Source organism: Peromyscus eremicus, chromosome X, assembly GCF_949786415.1.
Source record: "Peromyscus eremicus chromosome X, PerEre_H2_v1, whole genome shotgun sequence".
Lineage (NCBI taxonomy): Eukaryota > Metazoa > Chordata > Mammalia > Rodentia > Cricetidae > Peromyscus > Peromyscus eremicus.
In genome coordinates, this window is record NC_081439.1 from 108415122 (window position 1) to 108439212 (window position 24091).

Here is a 24091-nt window from a genome sequence, read left to right on the forward strand (position 1 = left end):
TTGTGGGTGAGCTACAGAAACACCCTGAGCTTCAGTTTTCATATCTCTAACTTGAGATAATAATACTTTTATGGCTAGTTCATTGGGAGAAATAAGATAGATAAGTAAATGCTTGGTTCTCAGATTTTGACATAGGTATACAAGTTAAAGAGGAAGACAATAAATGAATTTTGATGATATTTATGTTATGATACCTTTGAGTCATCAAGATAGTGCTGATCTAATGGGACATGAGAGTATAATGATTGGTTACATGAGGCTGGAAGAAAAAAAGGAGGAAGTAATGGAGAGAAGTTAGTCAATGGATACTAATAATTAGACAGAAGCAAGCTTTGGTATGTTTTGTATGTATTAATAGAGTAGAATGACTATAGGCAAAATGAATATAGGTATATAAAAGTTATGTACTGTACATTTTTATAAAGAGAGAATTTGGATTGGAAATATTGCTCAGTGGTTAGAGTGCTTGCCATATAAGCATAAATACCTGAGTTCACATTCCCAGCACCCATGTAAAAAGCCAGGCAAGGCTACAAGTGCCTATTACCTCAGTACAAGAGAAACAGAGACATGTGAATCCCCAAAGCTTGCTGTACAACAAAACTAGCCATAATGGTGGGCTTTAAGTTAAGGAAGAGAACTTGTCTCAAAAAATAAAGTGGCTAACAATTGAGGAAGACATCCTGATCCAGATGTTGACCTATGGGCCTGTTAGGCACATGCATACATGCATAACCCACATACACATGAACATGTACACGTATATGGCTAACACACACATACACACCCAAAATAAAGACAGAGGAAATACATTTTTTGTTTTCACTATAAAGAAAAAATAAAGGTTTGTAAAGATAGCTATATTTAATCTGATTTAAATATACAACATGTATATGTATCATAATATCACATGATATTCCAGAAATATGCACAATTGTATGGTTCTTATGTATTAAATTTAAGATAAAATGAAAATATAGTGTTGTCTCTATGTCCACTGAAATTGAAAAATATTGTTTTGAAGCTCAAAAATCTTTTGAGATGAAAATAACAACCAAAAAATTCATTAGCCTATGATGATTCCATAGAAATAATGGGATTATCCAAGAAAAAGTATGAAATAAGGAAATCAGAAGGTCATGGTTAAGGATCTGAATAATAGCAACAGTGAGTAGGTACTGATAGAGGGTAGCATCATAGAATATACCAGTAATACAGCACATGAGCATCTGAGACAGGACAACTGTGAATTCAAGTCCAGTATTGAACACATAGTAAAACCATGGAGATAGGGAGAGGGAAGAGGACTCAGCAAGGGGGAATGAAGAATGATCATAGAGAAGAAACAACAGTGCTGTCATGTCAATAACCAACAGAGGCAAGAATTTTGAAAATGGTGTATTCAACAGAGTCAAATACCACAGAAGTACCAACTGAGATAAGGAACAACATTGGTTTATTGATTTTGACAGGCAGCAATCAATGACTTTATTTCAGTGTTCTCGTGGGATCAAGGGAGAGAAGCATAACTCCTAGATGTACATGTCGGAAGATTACAAGTTTATTTGAATGCATTTAGAAACTGGATTCTCAGTATACTCATAGAGCATGTTTCTATTGCAAGTGATTGGTAGGTTCAACAGAGGCAGGCATGAATATGAGAGCCCCAAAGTCAGGATTGGCTACTTTCTCAGAAAGCACTTGTGAAGGGAGTTTTGTTAAAGCAGATTAAGCAAAAGCTAATGAATGAAAATGTTGCCTCTTACTATGTAAATGAAGAAGCTGGTTTGTGAACAGTGTGGTTAATAATGAATTAAAGCTTTAAGTCTCTAGCTACACATACTGATTATAATATAGTATAGGATTAAATGATCATGTTTGTTTTAACCTTGATTTTTGCCCACCCAAAATAGTGAGGCCCACAATGTAAGCCACAGGCTGCTAATTTAGCACAGAGAAAGTAGAAAGTACTCTTTTACTAATTCAAATTGAGTTTATTAAATAAATGGGGCTATACAGAACATAGCTCTATTACAGGCTAGAGCTCTTTCTCAGAAGGGCTTATGCAAGAACTTGTACAAGAATCAAGTATAAGCTCATTGAAACGAAGAAATCATGTCTATTAAAGTGTGTAGTTAAGAGAATTGGCAATACAAAGGCTGATGATGAGCCAATTCAGAAGAGCATGAGCACCTCTTCCAACGCATAGCATGTGAAAAGAAGGATTAAAAAGTACTCTATGACACCCCAAACAGTCTACAACCTATAAAAGGGATCTAAATAAAGACAAATTCATAATCAGTAAAGAAACACTTCCACTAGTAATAGCTTTTCAAAGATAAATACACTACCTCAAACGTAGGTTCCTCACCACTATAAATGTCAAGATTAAAGTTAAGTGTCCATTTGTCACAAATGTAATTAAAAACAACAAAAGTTGATTTGTTAGGGTTAGATTAAGAATATGGCATGAATGAAGCAAAAAATCAGAAATCAAAACAGCACTGGCTAAATAATAGGTGGGTTTACTTCCTCATGAATTTGGTGGGATGGGGACTTCAAAGCTGCAGGGTAACTCTGTGGAATCATCAGTCCTAACTGCTATTTTCTGACCAATTACACCTCATGATTCTTTGAAGTTCCAATCACCATGTCCTCACTAGAAGGAGGAAAGGCAAAAGGAGACAGTCTTAAATGTATCCACTCCATTATAGAACCTTCCTAGAAGTCCCATATGGTCTTCAATATTTGCATATATGAAAGGAAGAGAGCCTTTTAGCATGGGTAAACATGTAGCCATATGAAAATAGGCATTCTGTGCCTGAGAAGAAAGAGCAGACATATTAGAACAAGCCAAAGCCATTGGTGATGGGTATCTATCTGGTGAGTTCATCCTGAGAGTTTAAGGTTCTGTCTAATGCTTAGATTGTATGAGACCATACCAGATGTATGCACCAGCACCACTTTCAACATGCTTTTCAGCCAGATGGCAAGTCTGTATTTTACAGATACCCTCCCTGTTGGTTTAGCCAGCCACCTGCATTCGATTTTCTCTGTTCTAATCACCAGAGTAGCTTCCTCTTTTCCAGCTGTACCTGAATTCATGTAGTGCTAGAAACTATTAATCTTATTGGCTAAAACCTTCTCTCTCCACAGAGTCCCCTAGGAAATAAAGTACAGTGTAAGATAAGCAAGTTTTAGTGAAAATAATTGGTTAAGGAGAGACACGATGCCTAGGGGCAGTTCTTCTGTATGGGAGAAAAGCCACAAAAGCTTTCAAAACAGCCAAGAGAACAACAATTCATTCAAATACCAAATATAATTGAGCATTCACACTGTGTGTCAGGCACCTTTTAAATGCTGGAGATAAAGGAGCAAACACAATTGGCATTGATTCTGGCTTCATGGGACTTATAATCTAGAGATGAATACGGTATTTAAAAGTCTTAAAAGGCTAAGAAGATAGTTCTGTCAGTGAAATGCTTGCTATCCACAAATGAGGAATTGAGTTCAGTCCCCCTGGACACACATGAAAAGCTGGGTACAGTGACGTGTACCTATAAACCCAATGCTGAGGAGGCAAGGAGACGAAGAGCTCTGGAGCTTGCTTGTCTGAGCTCTGGGCTCTATAAGAACCCTGTATGAGAAAAATAAAGTGGAGAAACAACAGGGAAAGTGACGTCAACCTCTAGACTCCACATAAGTGCATACATGTGCATACACACCTGCACACATGCACACAAATACATGAACATATACAAACACACATAATTACACACCTGCACACATGTACACAAATACATGAACATATACATACAAACATAATTTTACAAAAACTAAGAAATGTTGTGACTGGGGACATTAGGCCAAAAGCAAACTTCAATAGCCTAGTTATTTGGCCTTTTCTTTGTTTTGTAAAATAAAATTAGAGGCCAAGTGTAGTGGCATACTTGTGTAATTCTGGAACTTCAAATGTGAGTGCCAGAGGATCACCAGTTCAAGGCCATCTTTGGCTGTAGCAAGTTCAAGGCCAACCTGTGCTACATGAGATCTTGCTTCAAAAAATGGAAGGAAGAGAGGGAGAGATAGTAAGAGGAAGAGAAGGAGAAATAGGTTTGTAGAGGCTATTCTGAATATATGAGGAACACTGACCTTGAAACTATTTTCCTCCTCGTGTGCTGCTTTGTGATTTCTTTGAGGCAATGTTCTTCAGGGCTCACTATTTTCCAACTCTGCTTTCCATAATCCTTCCCTTGCCTTGTGTTGGGTTATGTAGCACTGTGTCAACCCACTGTAAATATTACTGCATTTGCAAGTATAATAACAAATTCCAGGCATCTTTGCTTTTCCATATTGTCTGACAAGAGGCCATTATTGTTTTAAATTTGTACTTACATACTGCAACATTTTGCATTTTGCATTTAATCACTGTCACATTTTAGGGATGGGAAGTGAGCTCGGGACAACAATTGGTATTATGCATGTGAACCTGAACTAGTATCTATAGATGTGATGTTGTCCAGACACATATAGCCTTCTGCAAATCATAACTCAATGATCTTAATGTGCCTGTGAGTCCTTCCAGACTATTCAGCATCATTATTTTATACTTCACTGGCTTGAAATCTGTAACCACTTCAAGCAAAAGCAAACAAGCTCTGTATTTAAAGGAATTCTCCATTTTAGAGGGGGTTGACAACATAATCCCAATAGCCTTTTCAAAGTATTCTGACTCCTCCAGTTCATTCTACATGCTTTGTCCTTGGAAATGATAAGCAGTCTGGACTTGACTATTATCCTCCTGTGATTTTCCAAGAATTAGCTTATTTCCTTTGCTTTTTTGATTAATGACATTAGATATCTTCTTTCTATAATCCTCTTGCTTTGTGTTTTTCTGTTTCTTCTTCCCTTTGGGTGGGTGGGGCTCAGATTCTTTAATTTCTTAAATTATTATACAAAATAACATAAAGGCATTTTCTTACAAGTATATAATATACTTTAAATATATTTCATTTATATCCCTCCATCCTCCAAATTCCCCTACCCTTCCCTCTCTCATCAGCTCCTTTGTTCCTCAAACAGTTTCTGATTTTGGCCCAACCCATTCACCCACATATTTACTCTAGCCCCCCTTCCTACTCCTTTTTGATTGCCACCAGCTAATCATATGATCTTGGTCAGCCTGTTTAATCTTTGGGGTGCTTTCCAATCCATTTGGTAGAGTTGACACTCACCATCTTGGAAGGGTACAATGGAAGTCTTTAAAACATTACCATCTACATTAAACCCTAGGACACAGAAGAGAATCTGCTAGTAAGTAGTCTACTTCTCTGCTTCCTGAGCCTTGTGCTATGCGAAAATGATGGGTTCTAGGACCTATATCCTCAGACTAATGTCCTCTGTCAGTGAGACCACTCTAGTGAGTTAATGCATTACTGCTGCCATATAATGTGTCTGTGTTTCAGATGAAGTTTCCTGCAGAGGAATGTCTCCGTTTCAATTGAGCTGACGCCTGGACATATTAAATAGACCCCTTCCTGGCATTTTCTATCACAGTTTTCTGCTGCACCCATGTTCATCTTTGAACTTAGCATAACTTGACGTGAATAACTCCTGTGTTCATGTACTTTGTTATTCTCTCTTTCTCTGCAGGGTGAGATATATACTAGAGCTATATACTAGAGGTCAAAGATCATATTTCTTTTAATTGCCACTGACTTTCTAGACCATATCAAAGTCCTTAATACATAACAAGTGATAAATATTTAGAGGATATAATGGTGCAAGTAGTTAGATGAATGGATGTCATAAGTGGAAAAATAATTGAATGACTGAAAACTTGTTCATAGAAAATTCAGGTACAATGAACAAGTGATAAAATAATATTTGCAGGAAGACAGGTTATTTGCCACCTCAAATTGCATGAAGATAGACTTCCTTAAAGAGAAAGGGTTTGGGAAGGGTTGACTAAGTGGAGGAAATAGATTTATTCAGATTGAAGGTTGGATGTAAAGACTTTGTAAAGAGTATTAACACAGAAATTCCCAGAGGGCTATGCTCCTCATCCAAGTGTTTTCATAGAAAAACACTAGAAGAGGCTGGGCACACACTGCCTTCTCCCTGCTCCTTTGTCCTCCCTGCCTACAATCTAGCATGACAGCCCAGCTGCTCGGACTCCCACACTCTAGCAAGAGTCCTTAGCTTCTGAAGTGAAAAATACACCACCAACAACCTGTCACAGCTGAGGAATCAGAAAACAAGTTAGGCTTCTGAGCTGTCAGCTTGAAAGGATTTGCAAGCGCCTTCCCACCTACTCTCTGCTATGAAGATGGATTTCCAAAGGTTTGAGAGAGATTTGTACTATGGCTTTAAGGTTTACAAAATGCCACCATCCGAAGAGTTTGAATTATTCTTCCCCTGTATTTCATTTGTAATGTACATTTGCCAGCATAGAAAGTAGTAAAAGGGCATTTGAACAGTTATGAGACCCTTAGCACTTATGAGCAGCTCTTTCCCTTGAAATGTAGTTATGCTACAGGAAAATAACCAGTAGCAAGCTAGGTTAACCCCTCATCTGCCAAAATCCATTGTCACTTGGGATGGATTTAGGAATCTACACCCTAACTGATTGGTTCCGGAAAGCTGTAAAATTTAAGATTTTCTATTAAACTTTCTTTGTCTATGCCTTCTCTCATCTTCTCCCTTACTCCCTCCTCACTGTGAAGGAGAACCAATAACCAAGAACTCACTGAAGCTGGTTTTAATCCTAGCTCCACAAGTTAGCTGTGTAACCTATGGGAGGTCAGTTAGCCTTCTCTTTGTTTTACCAAATGTAAAGCGAGAACAACACTACATCTACTTAATAGAGATTTTGTAATTTTAAAAAAACCTATGAAAATACACAATATAATCTTGACATATCCTAACTGCTTCATGAATTTAGCTGAATTACCACTACTGGTAGTTACTTTGGAAACTGCCCTTGAATGGTTGTTTCTAGACTTTGTGCCTTAGCACCCTGCTTTACTAACTAGAAACTGACTTCAGATTGCTGCTAATATTATTAATGGGTACATATATAAGTGCTTGAGACTTTGTTTCTTGTTAACGCTAGCTTTTATTTGCTTTGTTTATAGATAGAATGGGGGAAATCTTCATTCAACGAACAATACCAATATCACCACAAACACTGGTTAACAATGTTTTGCTATATCTTGGCTTCTCAAATTAGTTCCAGAAGTTTAAACTGCAAAAAATCAAAACATTCAATTCATAGTTATTTTAGTTTATTGTTGATCTTCAAACAAGAATATTCTTGAAAAGAGACTATATGCTTCAAGTGAAAACTTGACACTCAGCCAAAGGTTAATTCACAGTCAATAAAGTAATACCCCAATGCCTAGGTGGATGTGCAAATTTTCTCCACATGATAAATAAGCAGAGTATGGTTTCTATCAAATCAGTCTTGACTTGAGTCATTTCTTCTCCAATCAATAAATCTGGATGTGAGCTGAAATATGAAGTCGATAGATGCAGTACTACATTCACTTCCAACTCCTTTGTCAAATATACCTAGGAATTTTTCTATTATTACCCTAAAATTAAAAATCCCCAGCGTTTTCTTTTTCTTTTAACTAACACTTTAAAGGAACAATAAGTTCCAGGATGTTATGAACAGGTCCTGCTGGGATCTTGTTAGAAATCCACACAGATACTCCAACCCAGTCAACGTCCTAGCTATAATTACATTGGAACTATACTTATAAAACAAAATTGGGCTTGAGGAAACATCTATGAAAATTGTGGTATTAAAAATTATTTCAGGATTATTTTAGAGGTTGATGAGGAAGTCTAAGGACTTAAAGATTTAAATAATGTGTGAAAGGATTCACCATTTTCAGCCCAAAGTCATAGGCTTCCCATTGTTTCCCTTAATAATGTTCCTTTCCACAGAACGTATGCATGTATACGTAAACATGCCAGCCTTATCAAAGCCTTCAAGTCTTGATAAAGCAACAGTAGCACAACATCCCCAGAAGTTTCTTTTGAAAAATTGTTTTGTTGTCAAACTGCCGTCTAAGTGTTTGTTTGTGTTTATACCCACAGACCTAAGCTGCTGTCAACCTTTGTCTGAGGGGCTTCTTTCTGTAGTGGTAGCAGTCAATACAGAGACTTATAACTCATTAACATGCTGAGAATAAAAGGGACTGAATACTCAGCACTAAATATGACATTTGTATAACACACACGCACACATATACACACACACAGAGAGAGAGAGAGAGAGAGAGAGAGAGAGAGAGAAACACACACATACACACACACACACACACACACACACACACACACACACACACACCTCAAGGCTCAGAGAACATCCCAGAAGAGGGGGAAGGAAGAATATAAGACCCATAGGCTGGAAAGGAGTGCTGTGAAATACTGTCCTCTGGATATAACATAGTGATTGTACTCATGAACTCATATGTGCACAAGATCAAACCAATATAACAATCCAGCATGAAGGTAGGAGGAGTTCACGAGGTCATGCTCCCTAGCTGAAAAACTATTCATAGTTGATATCTGCTGAAGAAGAGTCACTTTCCTTTGGGAGCTGACCATCAATGTGTTACCCATCCTGCAATCGATGGCCATGTACCCATGTTGGTAGCATTAATGGGACTCAGTGGGTATAAATAAATAAATAAATAAATAAATAAATAAATAAATAAGGCATGAAGTTGAGACAGAGATGTTACAGGGAGCTCTGACAAAGAATTGGTTATGGGAGTCAATACTTGGATATAATTATGATCAAAATACAATGCATAAATTTGTAAAAATTTCAAAGAGTAAATAAAAAAGGTTGTTTAAAAGAAAAAAAACAGTGAATCTATAAATTTGGATGGAAAAATTATACCCTCATCATACTAACCTCTCATTTAGTATTTGTTTCAACTAGGAATACAGAGTCATAAATAACATGATCATCATTAGTCACTGTAATATTGTCACCAAAAGATCATAAGATTTTCTATATTTCTATATTTTCTGGATTTCTCGAAAATTCATTTTTCTGTGGTTACTTCAAAAGTATGACAGCTTTTAAACTCTCCAGTAGGCCTTACTATTTCAGAAAACATGCCTTCTGTCGCTTTCTGAAAATAAGTTTTTAATGGATAACAGCCCCTTTCAATCACATATATACTGCCTTTGGCCACTTCCACATTAAAAAAGGCAGTTAAGGATCTGACATACCGTCTTACACCCATCAGAATGGCTAAGATCAGAAACACTGAAGACAGCTTACGCTGGAGAGGATGTGGAGCAAGGGGAACATTCATACATTGTTGGTAGGAATGCAAACTTGTACAACTACTTTGGAAATCAATATGGTGCTTTCTTAGAAAATTGGAAATCAATCTCCCTCAAGACCCAGCTATACCACTCTTGGTCATATACCCAAGAAATGCTCAAACATACCACAAGGACACATGCTCAACTATGTTCATAGCAGCATTATTTGTAATAGCCAGAACCTGGAAACAACCTAGATGTCCTTAAACTGAAGAATGGATAAATAAAATGTGGTACATATACACAATGGAGTACTACTCAGCAGAGAAGAACAATGACATCATGAGGTTTGCAGGCAAATGGATGGAACTAGAAAAAGTCATCCTGAGTGAGGTAACCGAGACTCAGAAAGACAAACATGGTATGTACTCACTCATTAGTGGATACTAGATGTAAAGCAAAGAATAACTAGACTGCAACTCACAACTCCAGGGAGGCTACCTAGTAAAGAGGACCCTAAGAAAGACACAGGGATCACCCAATGACAGATAAATGGATGAGATCTACATGAGCAACCTGGACATGGGTGGGGGTAATGGAGGGCAAGGTTCGGGGGAAAGAGAGCTTAGAGGAGCAGGAGGTCACAGCTGGATCAGGAACAGAGAACAAGGAGAACAAGGAAAGAGAGACCATGATAAATGAAGACCCCATGGGAATAGGAAGAAGCAGAATGCTAGAGAGGTCTTCAGAAATTCACAAAGATACCTCCACAATAGACTACTAGCAATGGTTGAGAGAAAGCCCAAGCTGACCTGCTCTGGTGATCTGATGGCGGAACACCCTAACTGTCATGATAGAACTCTCATCCAGTAACTGATGGAAGCAGACGCAGAGATCCATGGCCAAGCCCCAGATGGAGCTCTAGGAGTCCAATCAGAGAGAGAAAGGAGGGATTATATGAGCAAGAGTTGTTTAGACCATGAATGGAAAAAGCACAGGGACAAATAGTCAAACTAATGGAAACACATGAACTATGAACCAATAGTTGAGGAGCCCCCATGGAACTGGATCAGACCCTCTGGATAAGTGAGACAGTCGATTAGCTTGAACTAACTAAGAGGCCCCCAGGCAGTGGGACTGGGACCTGTCCTTAGTGCGTGAACTGGCTTTCTGGAACCTAGGGCCTATGCTGAGACATTTTGCTCAGCCTAGGTGTAGGGAGGAGGGGACTGGACCTGCCTCAACTGAATCTACCAGGCTGAGGTGACTCCCCAGGGGAGACCTTGCCTTGGAGGAGGTGGATTTGGGGGGAAGGCTGGGGGTGGGAGGAGAAATGACAGGGTAATCCATGGCTGATATGTAAAATTAAATGAATTATAAAATAAAAAAAGAAAAAGGCAGTTAAGTAATCCCAATAAACTGCATTGTCCACAAAGTCAAAAATATTTATTATATATCCCTATACAGGAAAAAAAGTTTTCAACTTCCAATTTAATCTATTAATATGAAGGCATGTGTATTATTTCTATATTCTATCTTCAAATCATTTTCAACTCTTTCAAAATAATTAGTCTCTGTGGACTTTCTTTTGTTCATTAATCTGAGAAAAGAGTCATAAATTTCGTTAAAATGACAAAAATGAATTTCCAGTTCTATTCCTCTCCATGTACACTTACAGTTTGGGGACCATTTTGCCTTCAGCAAACAGGTTTAACTACTTAACTATGAATTTCCTTCACTTTTTCATTTAATTTGGCTGTCTCTTATGCTGTCTTTCTGTGGGTTATTCTGTTAAATATTTCACCTCAAAACTGTTTTTGAATGTACTCTTTTTAACAACAAGTTAGAAAACAGCAAACAAAACACATCTAGCCTTACCCTTAAATAGCATATTTTTTCACAGGGGAGACATACTAAAAGAAGTAAATAAAACAATAATACTTAAGTTTTGTTAAGCATTATAGAAGAAACAAAAGTGAAAAGGACAAAAAAAACATTTTTAACTAAGTAACTAGAGAAAGCCTCACGAACACTCTACCTTTTTATATTGTGCAATCTTAATAGTGCTGGGATCACAGTTATATGTAACCACACCTGGGTAAAAATATACAAGCTGTTTCTTTGTTTTTACACCAATATTTATTTATGGGGGTGGTGTGTGTTGTCACAGGACAACTTTCCAGAGAGGCTTCTCTTTTTGCATAATGTGGGTCCTGAGGATTATTCTCAGCTTATCAAGTCGGGCAGCAAGTCCTTTTACCTGCTAAGCAAAAGTCTCTCATCAGCTCAGGAACCCACTTTTGAAGACCTAAAGTAGGTGTGAGAATAAGGTGTGTTTGGAAGCAAGGATCTGGTTAATAGGCAGAGTAAACGGCTACTGCCTAGCCCCCAGAAAGAACATGCCTCCTTTCTTCCAGCAAGAAAGAAAATGTGGGTAGAATAATAGTAATCCAATAAGCTAGACAGTGAATAGGAGATAAGATCAAAGGGATTCTATGAGCAAGGGGCATCAAGATTTTGATGGAGAAACCTACAGACACAACCAAACAAAGCTAATGGGAACTCATGAGCTTTAGACCAACAGCTGTGGAGCCTCCATGGGACTGGACTAGTCCTTCTGCATGGCAAGACAGTTGTGTAGCTTGATCTGCTTAAGGGTCCCCCTGGCAATAGGACTAAGATCCATCCCTGGTGCATGAGCAGGCTTTTTGGAGCCCATTACCTATGATGGGAAATCTTGTACAGCCTTGATGCAGGGGGAGGGGCTTGGACCTGCCTCAACTGTATGTACCAGGCTCTGCTGACTCCCCATGGGAGGCCTTACCTTGGAGGAGGAGGGAAAGGGAGGTGGGTTGATGGGGAAGGCTGGGGGGGGGGGCAGGAGGAGGAGAGGGGGGTCTGTAATTGGTATGTAAAATGAATAAAAATTTTCTTTAAAAAAAAGATCAAAGGGTAATGAGGGCAGGCATCCTTAGCCTTTCCTGGCTTTCAGATTCACCTAAAAACTAAAAGCAAACAACCTTTAGAAATCAGAGCTACAGCACATGTTTTCCCTCCTAAAGATACAATTTATTTAGGCCCAGACTTTGGTATGTTCTAAAGATTTCTGGGTGGTTCTGATATGTAATAATAGCTAAAAATAGTGGAGTAGATTGGTAGGGCATTACGTAGATATTAGCTTTGCTTAAAATGAGATGAAGATCAACAGAAAGGTTTTGTTAAATCTTGGTTTTAAGATGGCTCATGCTACTCTAGGTTGGGATCAAGAAAACTGGTCAAGATGCCATTACAATAATCCAAGCATGCTGTAGTGTGCTGATCAAAAAATGGTAAGATAATAAATATGTTTTGAAGACTAAATGGTTGAGATTGTCTTTATACTGTAGTGGGAATATTTTTAAAAGGGGGGAAAGTGGTGGTTTGAATGACAGTGATGCCTGTAGGCTCATATATTTGATCTCTTGGTCCCCAGTTGGTGGAACTGTTTGGGAAGAATTAGGAGGTGTGACCTTGCTGGAGTAGGTGTAACACTGCGAGTGGGCCTTACAGTTAGCTCTTCATTTCCAGTTAGCTCTTTCTGCCTCCTACTTGCAAATAAGGATGTAAGCTGTCAGCTACTGTTCCAGCATCATGCTTGCATACTGCCATGCTCCACACTATGATGGAATAGACTCTAACAGTCTGTAACTATAAGCCTACAATAAACTCTTTCTTCTATAAGTTGACTTGGTTATGGTGCTTTATCGCATCAATATGAAACTGACTAAGAAAATGTGGAAGACTGAATAGCCATAATGGGAGAATTTGATTGTAGAGGAAATGTCAATACTTTTAGTTTGGGAGGTGTTAAACTTCAGATTCCTATTAGGCATCCAAATGGAGCTATAAGTGAGAAGGTTGCTGGTTACGCTCTGCAATTTGAAAGTGATTTGAACCACAGACAGTATTTTGGGGATCCAATAACATGCCACATGCAATTTCACAAAGCAAAATAATGCTGCTAAGGGAATGACTGTGAATAGAAGTTAGGAATAGTCTAGGATTCTGATATAAGGAAGTCTAGAATTTGAAAAGGAACCAAGAAAAAGGAAGTAGAAAAACAAAACAAAACCTTGAATTGATGAAGAAAAACAGGTATCATTTTCTAGAGGACAAGGGAATGATCTCCTTTGCTAAACAGAGATAAAAGGTCAAGTAACATGAGAACTGAGAATCAGCCTGTGCATGTAGCAATGAGGCAGTCACTGGAGAACTTACTGAAAGCAATGTTGGTGAAGTGCTAGAGGAGCAGTATGCCTGGTGTGGAGGAGAACAAATGAAGACAGAATGTAGAGATCACTTTTTTTTTTCAGGGAGTTTTTCACTCTAAGGAAAGAAAAAATTGTCTTCTAAAATTAAACACAACTGATTAATTTGAAGGTTCATGAGAGTAAATTACCATGAAGGGAATGATTTTTAACACAAGAGACAGAAGAGTCAGTGGGAGAGTTTAATATATTTAAAAAGGAGTCAGACTGCCTTGGTTCAAATCCTGATTGTAGCTCTTCTGAGCTTGGGGACTTTGGACAGTGTCTTCTCTGTGTCATAGTGGAGCCAGAAGTGTTCTCTGGTCCTGTGGAATATCTTCCACCCACATCTGTAGCTTAAGTTTTCCTGCCTGGCCCACAGTCAGGACAAATCTCTCTTACCTGCCAGTCCCACAGCCGCTCAAACCCGACCAAGTAAACACAGAGACTTATATTGGTTACAAACTGTATGGCCGTGGCAGGCTTCTTGCTAACTGTTCTTACAGCTTAAATTAATCCATTTCCATTAATCTATACCTTGCCACGTGGCTCGTGGCTTACCGGCATCTTCGCATGCTGTTTCTCATCATGGTGGCTGGCAGTGTCTCTCTGACTCAGCCTTCCACTTCCCAGCTTTATTTCTCTGTGTAGCTTTTGCGCCTTTTCCTGGAACTCACTTGGTAGCCCAGGCTGGCCTCGAACTCACAGAGATCCACCTGGCTCTGCCTCCCGAGTGCTGGGATTAAAGGCGTGCGCCACCACCGCCCAGCCTTATATTATTTTTAAACTATGGCCATGGCAGGCTTCTTGCTAGCTAGCTCTTATCTATTAAATTAACCTATGTCTATAAATCTATACTTTGCCATGTGGCTTGTGGCTTACCAGTATCTTTACATCTTGCTTCTCTTGGTGGCAGCTAGCAGCGTCTCCTCCGCTCTCTTTTCTTCTCTCCTATCTCTCCAGTTAGAATGTACCGCCTAACCTTATTCTGCCTCACCATTGGCCAAACAGCTTTATTTATTAACCAATCAGAGCAACAAGTATTCACAGCATACAGAACAACATCCCCATCATCATGGTTTATGTATCTATATATTTATGGATTCCACAATCATAAATTGAACCAACTCTAGATAGAAAATATTGAAAAAATTTTCTGGGCTGAACATGTAGCAACATTTTCTTGGATTATTCCTTAAGCACAAAATGGTACCTATATATGCAGTGTTTACATTGAATTTGGTAGTTTAAGTAATCAAGTGATACAGCATACTTGGTGGCTGGGAATGGTGTCACATATCTATAATCACAATCCTTGGGTAGCTGAGGTGGAAGAATGACTTGAGCTCAGAAATTGAAGACCAGCCAAGGCAACATAGCAAGACCCTATTTCAGTGAATGAATTAACTAAATTATACAGATGACATGCAGAAATTATGAATAATTAATACTTTAGTTTACATAAAGAACTTGGTCATGAGTAGATTTTGGAAGCCATTTGGGAGATACTATTAATCTTTAAATCTGAACTCCTCCCCTATAGGCTCATGTTCTGAACACTTTATCCCTACCCATGATAGTGACACTATTTTTGCAGACTATGGAAATTTTGGGAGGTGGCACATAGCTGGTAGAAATAGGTCACTGGCAGAGACTTTGAAATTTTACATGGGTCTAGGTTTCTGTCACATTCTTTGCTTACTAGACTACTATAATATGAATAGACTCTGCCAGACACATTCACTGCTAAGGACTGGGCTGCTCCACAATGCCTTCCCTGCCTTGATGGACTGAAATCCTCTTATACCATAAGCCTAATAAATCTGTCCTCCATTAGGTTGTTTTTGTCAGTATTACAGTCACAGTGATGGAAAACTAGTACAGGGTACTGGAACTAATCACCAACACTGAGGGGTGACTACAAAATATCAACTCTTTGAAGTATTGAAGGAGATCATGTAGAACATTTACTGGTACATAGTAAAAGCTCAAAAACCTGACTAGTAATAGTTGCAGTTATATTTCTTTAACAACAAACACCACTTAAGATTTATTTTCCTAAGAATCTTTCTTACCAGGTAACTCCCAGGTTCAGTTAAATGCACACTCAACCAACCTCTTGGCAGTTAGTAGATATATAGCCATATGGTTGTATTGACATTTGTTTTCCATCCTCAAATATCATTTCTGTGTCTACTTTCCCACAAAGCCCTTCTTTTCCCCAAGAGACTGAGGGAGTATTTACTGTGGTATTAAGAGCACAGACTTTCAAGTCAACACGTCTTGACTTGGATCCTAGCCCTGTCACATGCTATCTAAATTTACACAATGTTATTTAATCCCTGTGCTACATTTTTCCTACCTGTAAAGATATCAGCATATTCCTACCTCACGAACTCGAAAGAGAAAATGAATTAATACACAAAATACTTTAAATAGCATGTAGAGCATAAATACACAGTACATTTCCATTAACATTATTATTCTTAGAGATCATCAACTACTATTTGATATTATTACCATGATCCCATCTCTGTCAATAAACATCTTCTCTTCCCTAAATCAGTGTTTTGTACCTAAGGGCTCTTGTAATATGGTACTTGCATCATCACTAACTGCTTACCACAGGGGGCATGAGTATAAATTGGTAAGTAAAACCTGTATGTTTCTCAAAGTAACCACAAAGAAGTTTATCAGTAGAGGGATGTTTACTTCCCTCTTATTAGTACAAAGACGTCCAAAAATTTTAGAACACAGACAAGTATACCCAGAAATTTGAGCTTAAATTTGTATTTAAATCTATTGAATTTATTAAAATAAGATTTTGGTTCTATTTTTCTTCTTTTCCTTTTTTTTGCAGAATAGAGAAAGACAATATATATTTAAAGTTCAGTCACCCTTCTCATCTCAACTTGGACATCATTCAAATAAGTCCTTGCCATCCTTTATGTGACTCCAAGCCTTCCTTGTAGTTATGCTCATCATGGCATAATACATAATACATAATACATAACTACTATACTCATCTTGTTGCTGGTAAGTCTTCTTGAGTCATCAATCACACATACTGTGCCAACCTCATTGCCTAGAACCTACAACATATACAGTGGATAAATAATAAACATTTGTTTGTCTGTTATTACAACTGTGAATTTTCTAGAAACCAATTTGATGGGATTTTTCCTTTCAACTAGGAACTTTAGCGTTATATACGATCATGATGCAAAATTAAATGCAATGCCATAGAAGGAAGTAATTAGAATATGCTATCTACACCGTGACAATGCACATGTTTTATCTGGAAAAAAAAATAAGTCTCAATAAAGCTGGGAAGAGGGTGGAGGGATCACTCAGTTGTTAAAGAGTACATACACACTGCTCTTTCAGAGGACCTAATTTTGGCTTCCAGGATCCACATCGGATAGCTGACAACCACCAGTAACTCCAGCTCCATAGAATCTGACACCTTCTTCTGGCCTCCATATAGGTACATACACTTAGATATGCACTGCTCTAACTCCTATATACATCATTTACAATAAAATTAATCTTTAATAAAAAAATAAAGATGAGGAAAATAGACAAGAGAGGTAAAAGTAACATTTAAAGTTCTTATACAAAATTATGCTATAATTCCATGGAATACGTGAGACTATAGATTTCACAGATTAAAAATCAAGTTGATAGAAGTTAGATGAATTATTAAAGGATTATGCAGAAAATAAAGTAACAAAATTTAAAAACAGATCAGCCTGATTCCACATTTGTGTTTATGTGTGGTGTGTTTTAATTATTCAATATTGACATCCAGGAAGTGGATTCTAGGCAATGAAGTAAAGATGGAAGCAAAATACAAAAGATATCCTGGGAGCTGGATATGCTCTGGAATGACACGGACGAACAGTTTTATGGGTGAATGGTCCACCTAGGCACCATGGTATGCAGACTACTGTCCCACTAATAGTATCTTCATCCTGATTCCCTGAACATATAATATATATCTTAAATCACAGAACAAATTTAAGAAATTTGAGATAGATTATTTTGGATTATGATGAACTCCATGTAGTCACATGCTGTAACAAATTCCCACAAGCTGAGTGGCTTATAATCATGGGAATATATTCTTCTACCCTTGTGTAGGCTCTAGGGAAACTAATCCCTTCCCTTTCACAGCTTCTAGTGGCTTCAGGTAACCTTTGATTAATAGCTCTACTACTCTAACACTTGTCTCTATAACACAATGCTTCCCTCTCTGTTGTCATCTCATTTTTTGTCTATCTCAAACTCCCATCTATTTATTTTACAGGACACTTGTCATTGGCTACAGAAGCCATCCAGATACTGCAGATATTTCCTTATCTCCAGATCCCAAATCATACTTATGAAGCACTTTTTTTCCTAAACAACAAAACAGTCACACATATCTTTGAAAGGCCATAATAAAATCCACTACCAGTTCTTAGCAGTGGAGAAGCTTTTGTAGTTGGCAATAGAAGACTAGTTAGATACAGTTGCAAGATGGAGGTCAGGGCTACAATTCAAGCAATGCAGCTGAAAGAGTCAAGGAAATTGATTCTCCCAAAAATCTGCGAACAAAGGGCAACTCTCGGAGCACCTTGATTTTGAGTCTAGAGAAACTCATTCTAGATTTCTGATCTCTGGAACTAAAAGATAAACTTGGCTTGTTTTAAGGCCTTACATTTTCAAGAATTCGTTATAGTCAGAATAAAAAATCTGGACAGTCACAAAGGAAAATGAAGCAGATGTTTGGACCACAGCGCGTGTAAAAGTCAGAGTCAGGAGGGCAGGTTATAGAGTAGAAGAATATAAACGCCAAACACAGAGAAGAGCAGATGGCAGAAATTAGGAATGCCATGAGATGGTGGGTGGTCAGTACCAACACTGCAGAACTCATATGTGTTACAAATATCCAAAAGCATCCTTGATCGTGGAGAATCTGCATGGTGGAATATATTTGGAAACATGCTATCCACCTCAAATATGTGTGGGCTGAAGAGGATGAAATGATTTGTCAGGTATATTCATGTAAAGCTGTCTGCCATGCTCATACATTCACTTTTTTAGGCAAAGATATTTAAGGTTCCCCCTTAAAGTTCAAGTAGCAATACTCATAGTACCTATTTCAAACAAAGCATTCTGTGGGAAGATGTCCTACTTGGTGACTTAAATGATCTGAGGTTTAGTTTTTCCAAATTGGTAAGTGTGGATAGCAGGAATTATTTCCAAAATCATGTTGCAATTGGGAACATTACTAAGCATGCACATGGCATGAATGTAACTACTATATGTTGAATATGGAAATGGATAGATGAGTGAATGAATGCTGGGTTGAAGGAAAACAAGGAGACTTCAAGAAATCTGTAGGACTCAGTAGGAGTGAACAAAACTTGGTGTGGGCTCAAAAGGGAAAAAAAACTGATTATTACTAGTACTTTCTAGTAACTGGGCTACATTTTACTTGAACTGATATGTTTGCATAGATTATTTCATTGGTACCACTTACTAACCTTAAAACTAATGTATTTTAAAGTAAAAGGGAAAATCATAATTCTGTAATCTCACCACTACCTTTGACAACTAACTACCTTTGGAGTATTTACTCTAATTTTCTATGCCTGTCTATAAATATATCTGTGGCTCCATCTCTCTACCTCTCTAACCCTCTTTAAAATCATGGTATTTATTTTTATTTACTATTTTTAATGTTATTTTAAGCACAATGTAGATTGTGTCAGCTTCTCCAAGTCAATACACATTCTATTACAGCACACTTGTATACATCTGCATAACTTCTCAACCTACAAGCATAATAATATATTTAACCAACCTCCTACTGTCTTTTTCTGGCAATTTTATACCATAAATATAGTGGTGCTTTCTACAGACCTCTAGTTATTTCCTTATAGTAACTTCCTAAAAGTGAAATTGCATATTTTGGAAAATTAAGAAACATTTTTATGTTACTAAATAAGATTTACCTCTTACATTCTGAGTTTACTATGTGAGAATTCAGCTTTCTAAAATCATTGTTCATACAAGTTATTATTAATCTTTTTCAAATTCACCAATGTAATGGATGCATTTAGTTTGTATTTGTTCAGCTGTTAATGAAAATAAATCATTCTTCACGTATTTATTGGCCATTTTGCTTCTTCTTTTGTGAATTCCCTATTTACAACATTTGCCCATTTTCCTTCTTATGTTTTCATTTTCTTAAACTGATTCATACAAACTGTTTAAGTGGACCAATTATAGTTAATATCTGCTACAAACATTTTCCCTTTTGCTGCTTTCCTTTATTTTTTGTTTGTGATGGATTTTTTAGCATTCAATTGTTTGGTTGCTTGGTTTTGTAGCATCAATTAATCAATCTTTTCCTTCCCAATCTGGGTTTTCTTATTATGCTTAGAAAATTGTTGCTATTACAAAAAATATATAAGTAAAACAAATACCTTTCTTCTTGTTGTTTTGTAGTTTCAATTTCATACTTTAATATAAAATCACCTAGATTTTACCACATGGCATAAAGTTAAGGGTCTGGCTTTAGTTCATTCTTATTACATAGCCATATGACATAGTGAGTTTTCATTGGAAGCTCATCCAAATAGACTTAGGAAAGAATGTGCTGAAACTCAAAGCAGTGAAACATTTTTAAACCTCCATTTTCCATACTGCACCTTCCATCTCAGCAAGTAATGGATTCTGCTCTGTAAACACAACCCAGCAGGCCAGCATTTGCAGATGTACCCATGAGCCAAACAAACAGCAAATCTCCTTTGCAAGCAAAAGGTCAACTTCCCAGTGTGAAGTCTCTAGTTACAGGCTTGCAGTCATTCTCAAATCACCCTAACATACAGAAAACAGACAGATTGACTTTTTGCAGGATTCATGAGAGAATTTCACTCTGAAACAAAGTCAACAAGCCAAATCCCTCCTCAACAATCTGAAGCACATTCCATACTAGTCTCTGGATGAAAGACCTGATAGTAACCTTGGTGAGAGGGACAAAAAGTGAGGGAATTTTTATTTTTACATTAGAAGAAAATGTCCCCATTTCACCACAGATAGTGCCCTTTGACTCTTAAATACTCTTGATTTGTATTTATACTTCCTATAGGATGTTACCAAGGCAAATACTCAAGGAACTAGCAGCTGGAGGGTTACTAATTACAGGGCATCACAGGTACAATTCAAAATCCTTCTTGACAGATGTGACCCATTACATTAAGCATTGTTGGCATGTTCTACCAGCCAGATGCAAGCTGGGAAGAGGTTAGTTTTTGTGTAGCACAGCCTCTGCCAAACTCCACCATTGCAAGCAATTCTGTGTATATGTCTGGGAAACAACTGTTGACATAACATCAGAGCAATTTTTTTTCTCTGCCAATTGATTTTAAAATATCATAATCCTACTCTATGAGGTATGTATATGCAAAGACATGTTCAGATAGTTCCATGAGTTTATCTCTGCTTTTATTGTGCTCTGACAAAAAGGATTTAACATTTGGGTAAAAAAGATTCAGGATGGTCTGAGTCACAATATTACAATTGAGATGTTTGAGAAATTCAGAAAATATTTTGGTTTCCAGTGATTTTTCTCCATCCCATGCTGCACTTAAGCAGAATCTGTAAGATATAGAAATAAATGTTCACCTCAAATCATTTCAGGTAAAAAAGAAGAAATGCCAAAACAATCATTATCTCTGTAGGCAAAATAAATAGTGGATTGAAAGACTCTTAGACATTTCAGTCATTGTTGAGATGCCCTGGAGGTATACCCTGGGGGATCTGCTGCCATAAAAGCCGGAGATCAATTTGGCCCTCCACATAAGTAATGAAAAGACTAAAAGAAGAATCATACACACTTTTAATTATTATTGTTATTTTTCTAAGCTCTCCTTTAAAGATAAAAGAAGCAAAAGGATAATTTATGTTTACAGTTCTTTGACACATAAAAAATATAATTAAACTACTAAATCTCTCCAAAGAAATGTGATGTACAAAATTAAATTCAGCATTTAGCTGGAAAGGAGTCCCCTTGGAGAGATCAGGTTGATGTGTGAGGCATCAGTTTTGAAACTGACTTTTTTTCCAAGAGGTAGGTAGTATTTTGGTCATCTTGCTTCTGATTTCCCCTCCCAACTGTCAGTCAGAATGAATTACAGGCCATATTACCTGAATCCCAACATCTAGCTACATTAATAGCTGCTGATTTTTGTTCTTTCAAATGCCATTTAGATATATGGAAGTCATTTTTTTCCTATCATATTTCCAGCATTTTTGACAAAGGAGCATTTAACATTTCCCACATAAGAGGGCTTTTTTTAAAAAATGGATTTCAGAATACAGAAAGGTGTAGAGTCCTTTTTGCTTTTTAATCTTCTTTATTAGTTGTATAAAACTGTAAACAGCATGCAAGAGTCTTGAAAATATCAGATTGATAGAAGAGGAGTTTAACTGAACTGGGAGGAGAGTGTGGAAGGGAGATAAGGAAATGGAAGAATACAAGGAGAAAGAAATATTTTCCTCCTACAAGATTTCAATCTCATTTTGTAAAGCACAGCTCATTCCTCTGACACATATTGACTCTAATAAGGATAGCACAAACTCAAAAGTGCCAGAATGTAAGCTTTAAAGATTCGGCGTATTATTTACAGACTTGGGCAGTGACCACATTTGCCTGTATGAATCTTAAAGAAGCCTTTTTGGCTCATCCTATGAAAAATCTATTGGGAAGCCGTATATTTGAAAGTGCTGTCTTCCCTCCTTGTAGGATGGGAGCTCCAATCAATCTTTTGTGTTATGACCAGGTGTAAGTCATAAAACAGCAGTTATTGCAGGTTTTATGGAGCTGAGAGCCGGGACACTCATGAGGAGGATAAGTTCATAATAGCCTTAAAGAGCAAACTATCCTTCAAGGTCTTAGGTTTCCAGAGAGGGGTTGCTCTAGTGAGCTGCAGTTTTTACCAAAATTTCTTAACATTAGAAAACATTTCTGCTTTCACCAACTCAGCTATATAACAAGTAGTTATTGCGTTCAGAGCCTGGTGTACTGAAGGGGCAGATAGAAGGATGAGGCTGTTTCCTTCAGGCCTCTCAACCTCACAGGTTAGAGATGTTTGCCATTCTTCAAGCATTCAGATGTTCCTCATTAACTCAGAATAGGCCCTCAGTCATGGCTTTAGTACCTTTCCAAAAGCCCAATGTTCTGTAGTCTACTCTACACCTTACGATATATGTTCTTTGTACCAAATTCACTTCTTTCTCGTGCTCAAGAAGGGATCCTTAACTATAGAGTCACTGAAGCACATCTTCAACATCATCCACTCCATCAACCCGAGGGCCCCAGTTTCCCCCCATGTCCTACCATCTCTGGGCCACCTCTTTCGTATCACATTGCTCCAAGGTATTGACTGGAAATATATAAAGTCAAGTACTGTTTTCATTTCCTGTATTCATAGTTTCTGATCTCTATTAAATTATATTAAAAATACCCATTAAATCTTTATAATAACCCACACTTGTATAGTGATTGAAGGCAGCTAAAGAAGATTACCATATATAACTGTACTTCTAGGACCTTGCAGAGAGAGGATCTCTACTTATGTTGCCTAGGCTATTTTACTGATCATGGAGAGGTCCAAGGTAGGTTGGAGAAGTAAATAATAGCATATTGAGCTACATCAAATTAAAATATGTAAATAGATACCTTCCCAAATATTTTGTTGGCTCCTAGAAAGCAGAAATCATCCCCTGAGGATTCACTCCATTGAGAATAACTAGAAACCAAGGTTGTAGAGGGGATAAGCTGCCCATGAGTGACAATGAAGTATAAAAAATATTGACTTTGAAAACATACCACTTGAAATAGCAACAAAAAACTCTTGTTGCAAAACAAGTACAGAGTGGCCCTTTTGTTTGAAGTAAGTTTTCTATGTAAAGGAAGTTTTTCAAGGAGCCTCTAACTGTCAGTAACAGATGCTTGCCACATAGCCCCAGATTCAAGCAGTCTACTGAATTAATCAGAACAGTGATCTCTCAGCATTTCTGTGATCAAATGCTCCTTTTCGTGTAATGCTTTGTGTTGTTTGGGTTTTTTTTAGAGGTCATTAACATACAGTAATTAAAGGAAAGAGAGTGTGAGTTCAGTAAGTTGTGACAAATGGAACCACAACTCAAAACAGGATTAGAATATGCCCATCACAGCAGAAAGTTATTCTTTTCCTTTTGTCTTCACCACTTACACTACACACACAGAGAGACAGAGAGAGACAGAGACAGAGAGCTCGCATCAATCTTCTCTGTGAATTCTTCTATGTCTATGGATAAGTTTTACCTGTTCTTCAGCATCATATAAAAGAGATCATGTAGCTACAAAAACAAAATGGACTCAGTAGTATATATATGTGTGTGTGTGTGTGTGTGTGTGTGTGTGTGTGTGTGTGTGTGTGTATGTGTGTGTGTGTATTTTAAATGTTAAATTGTGT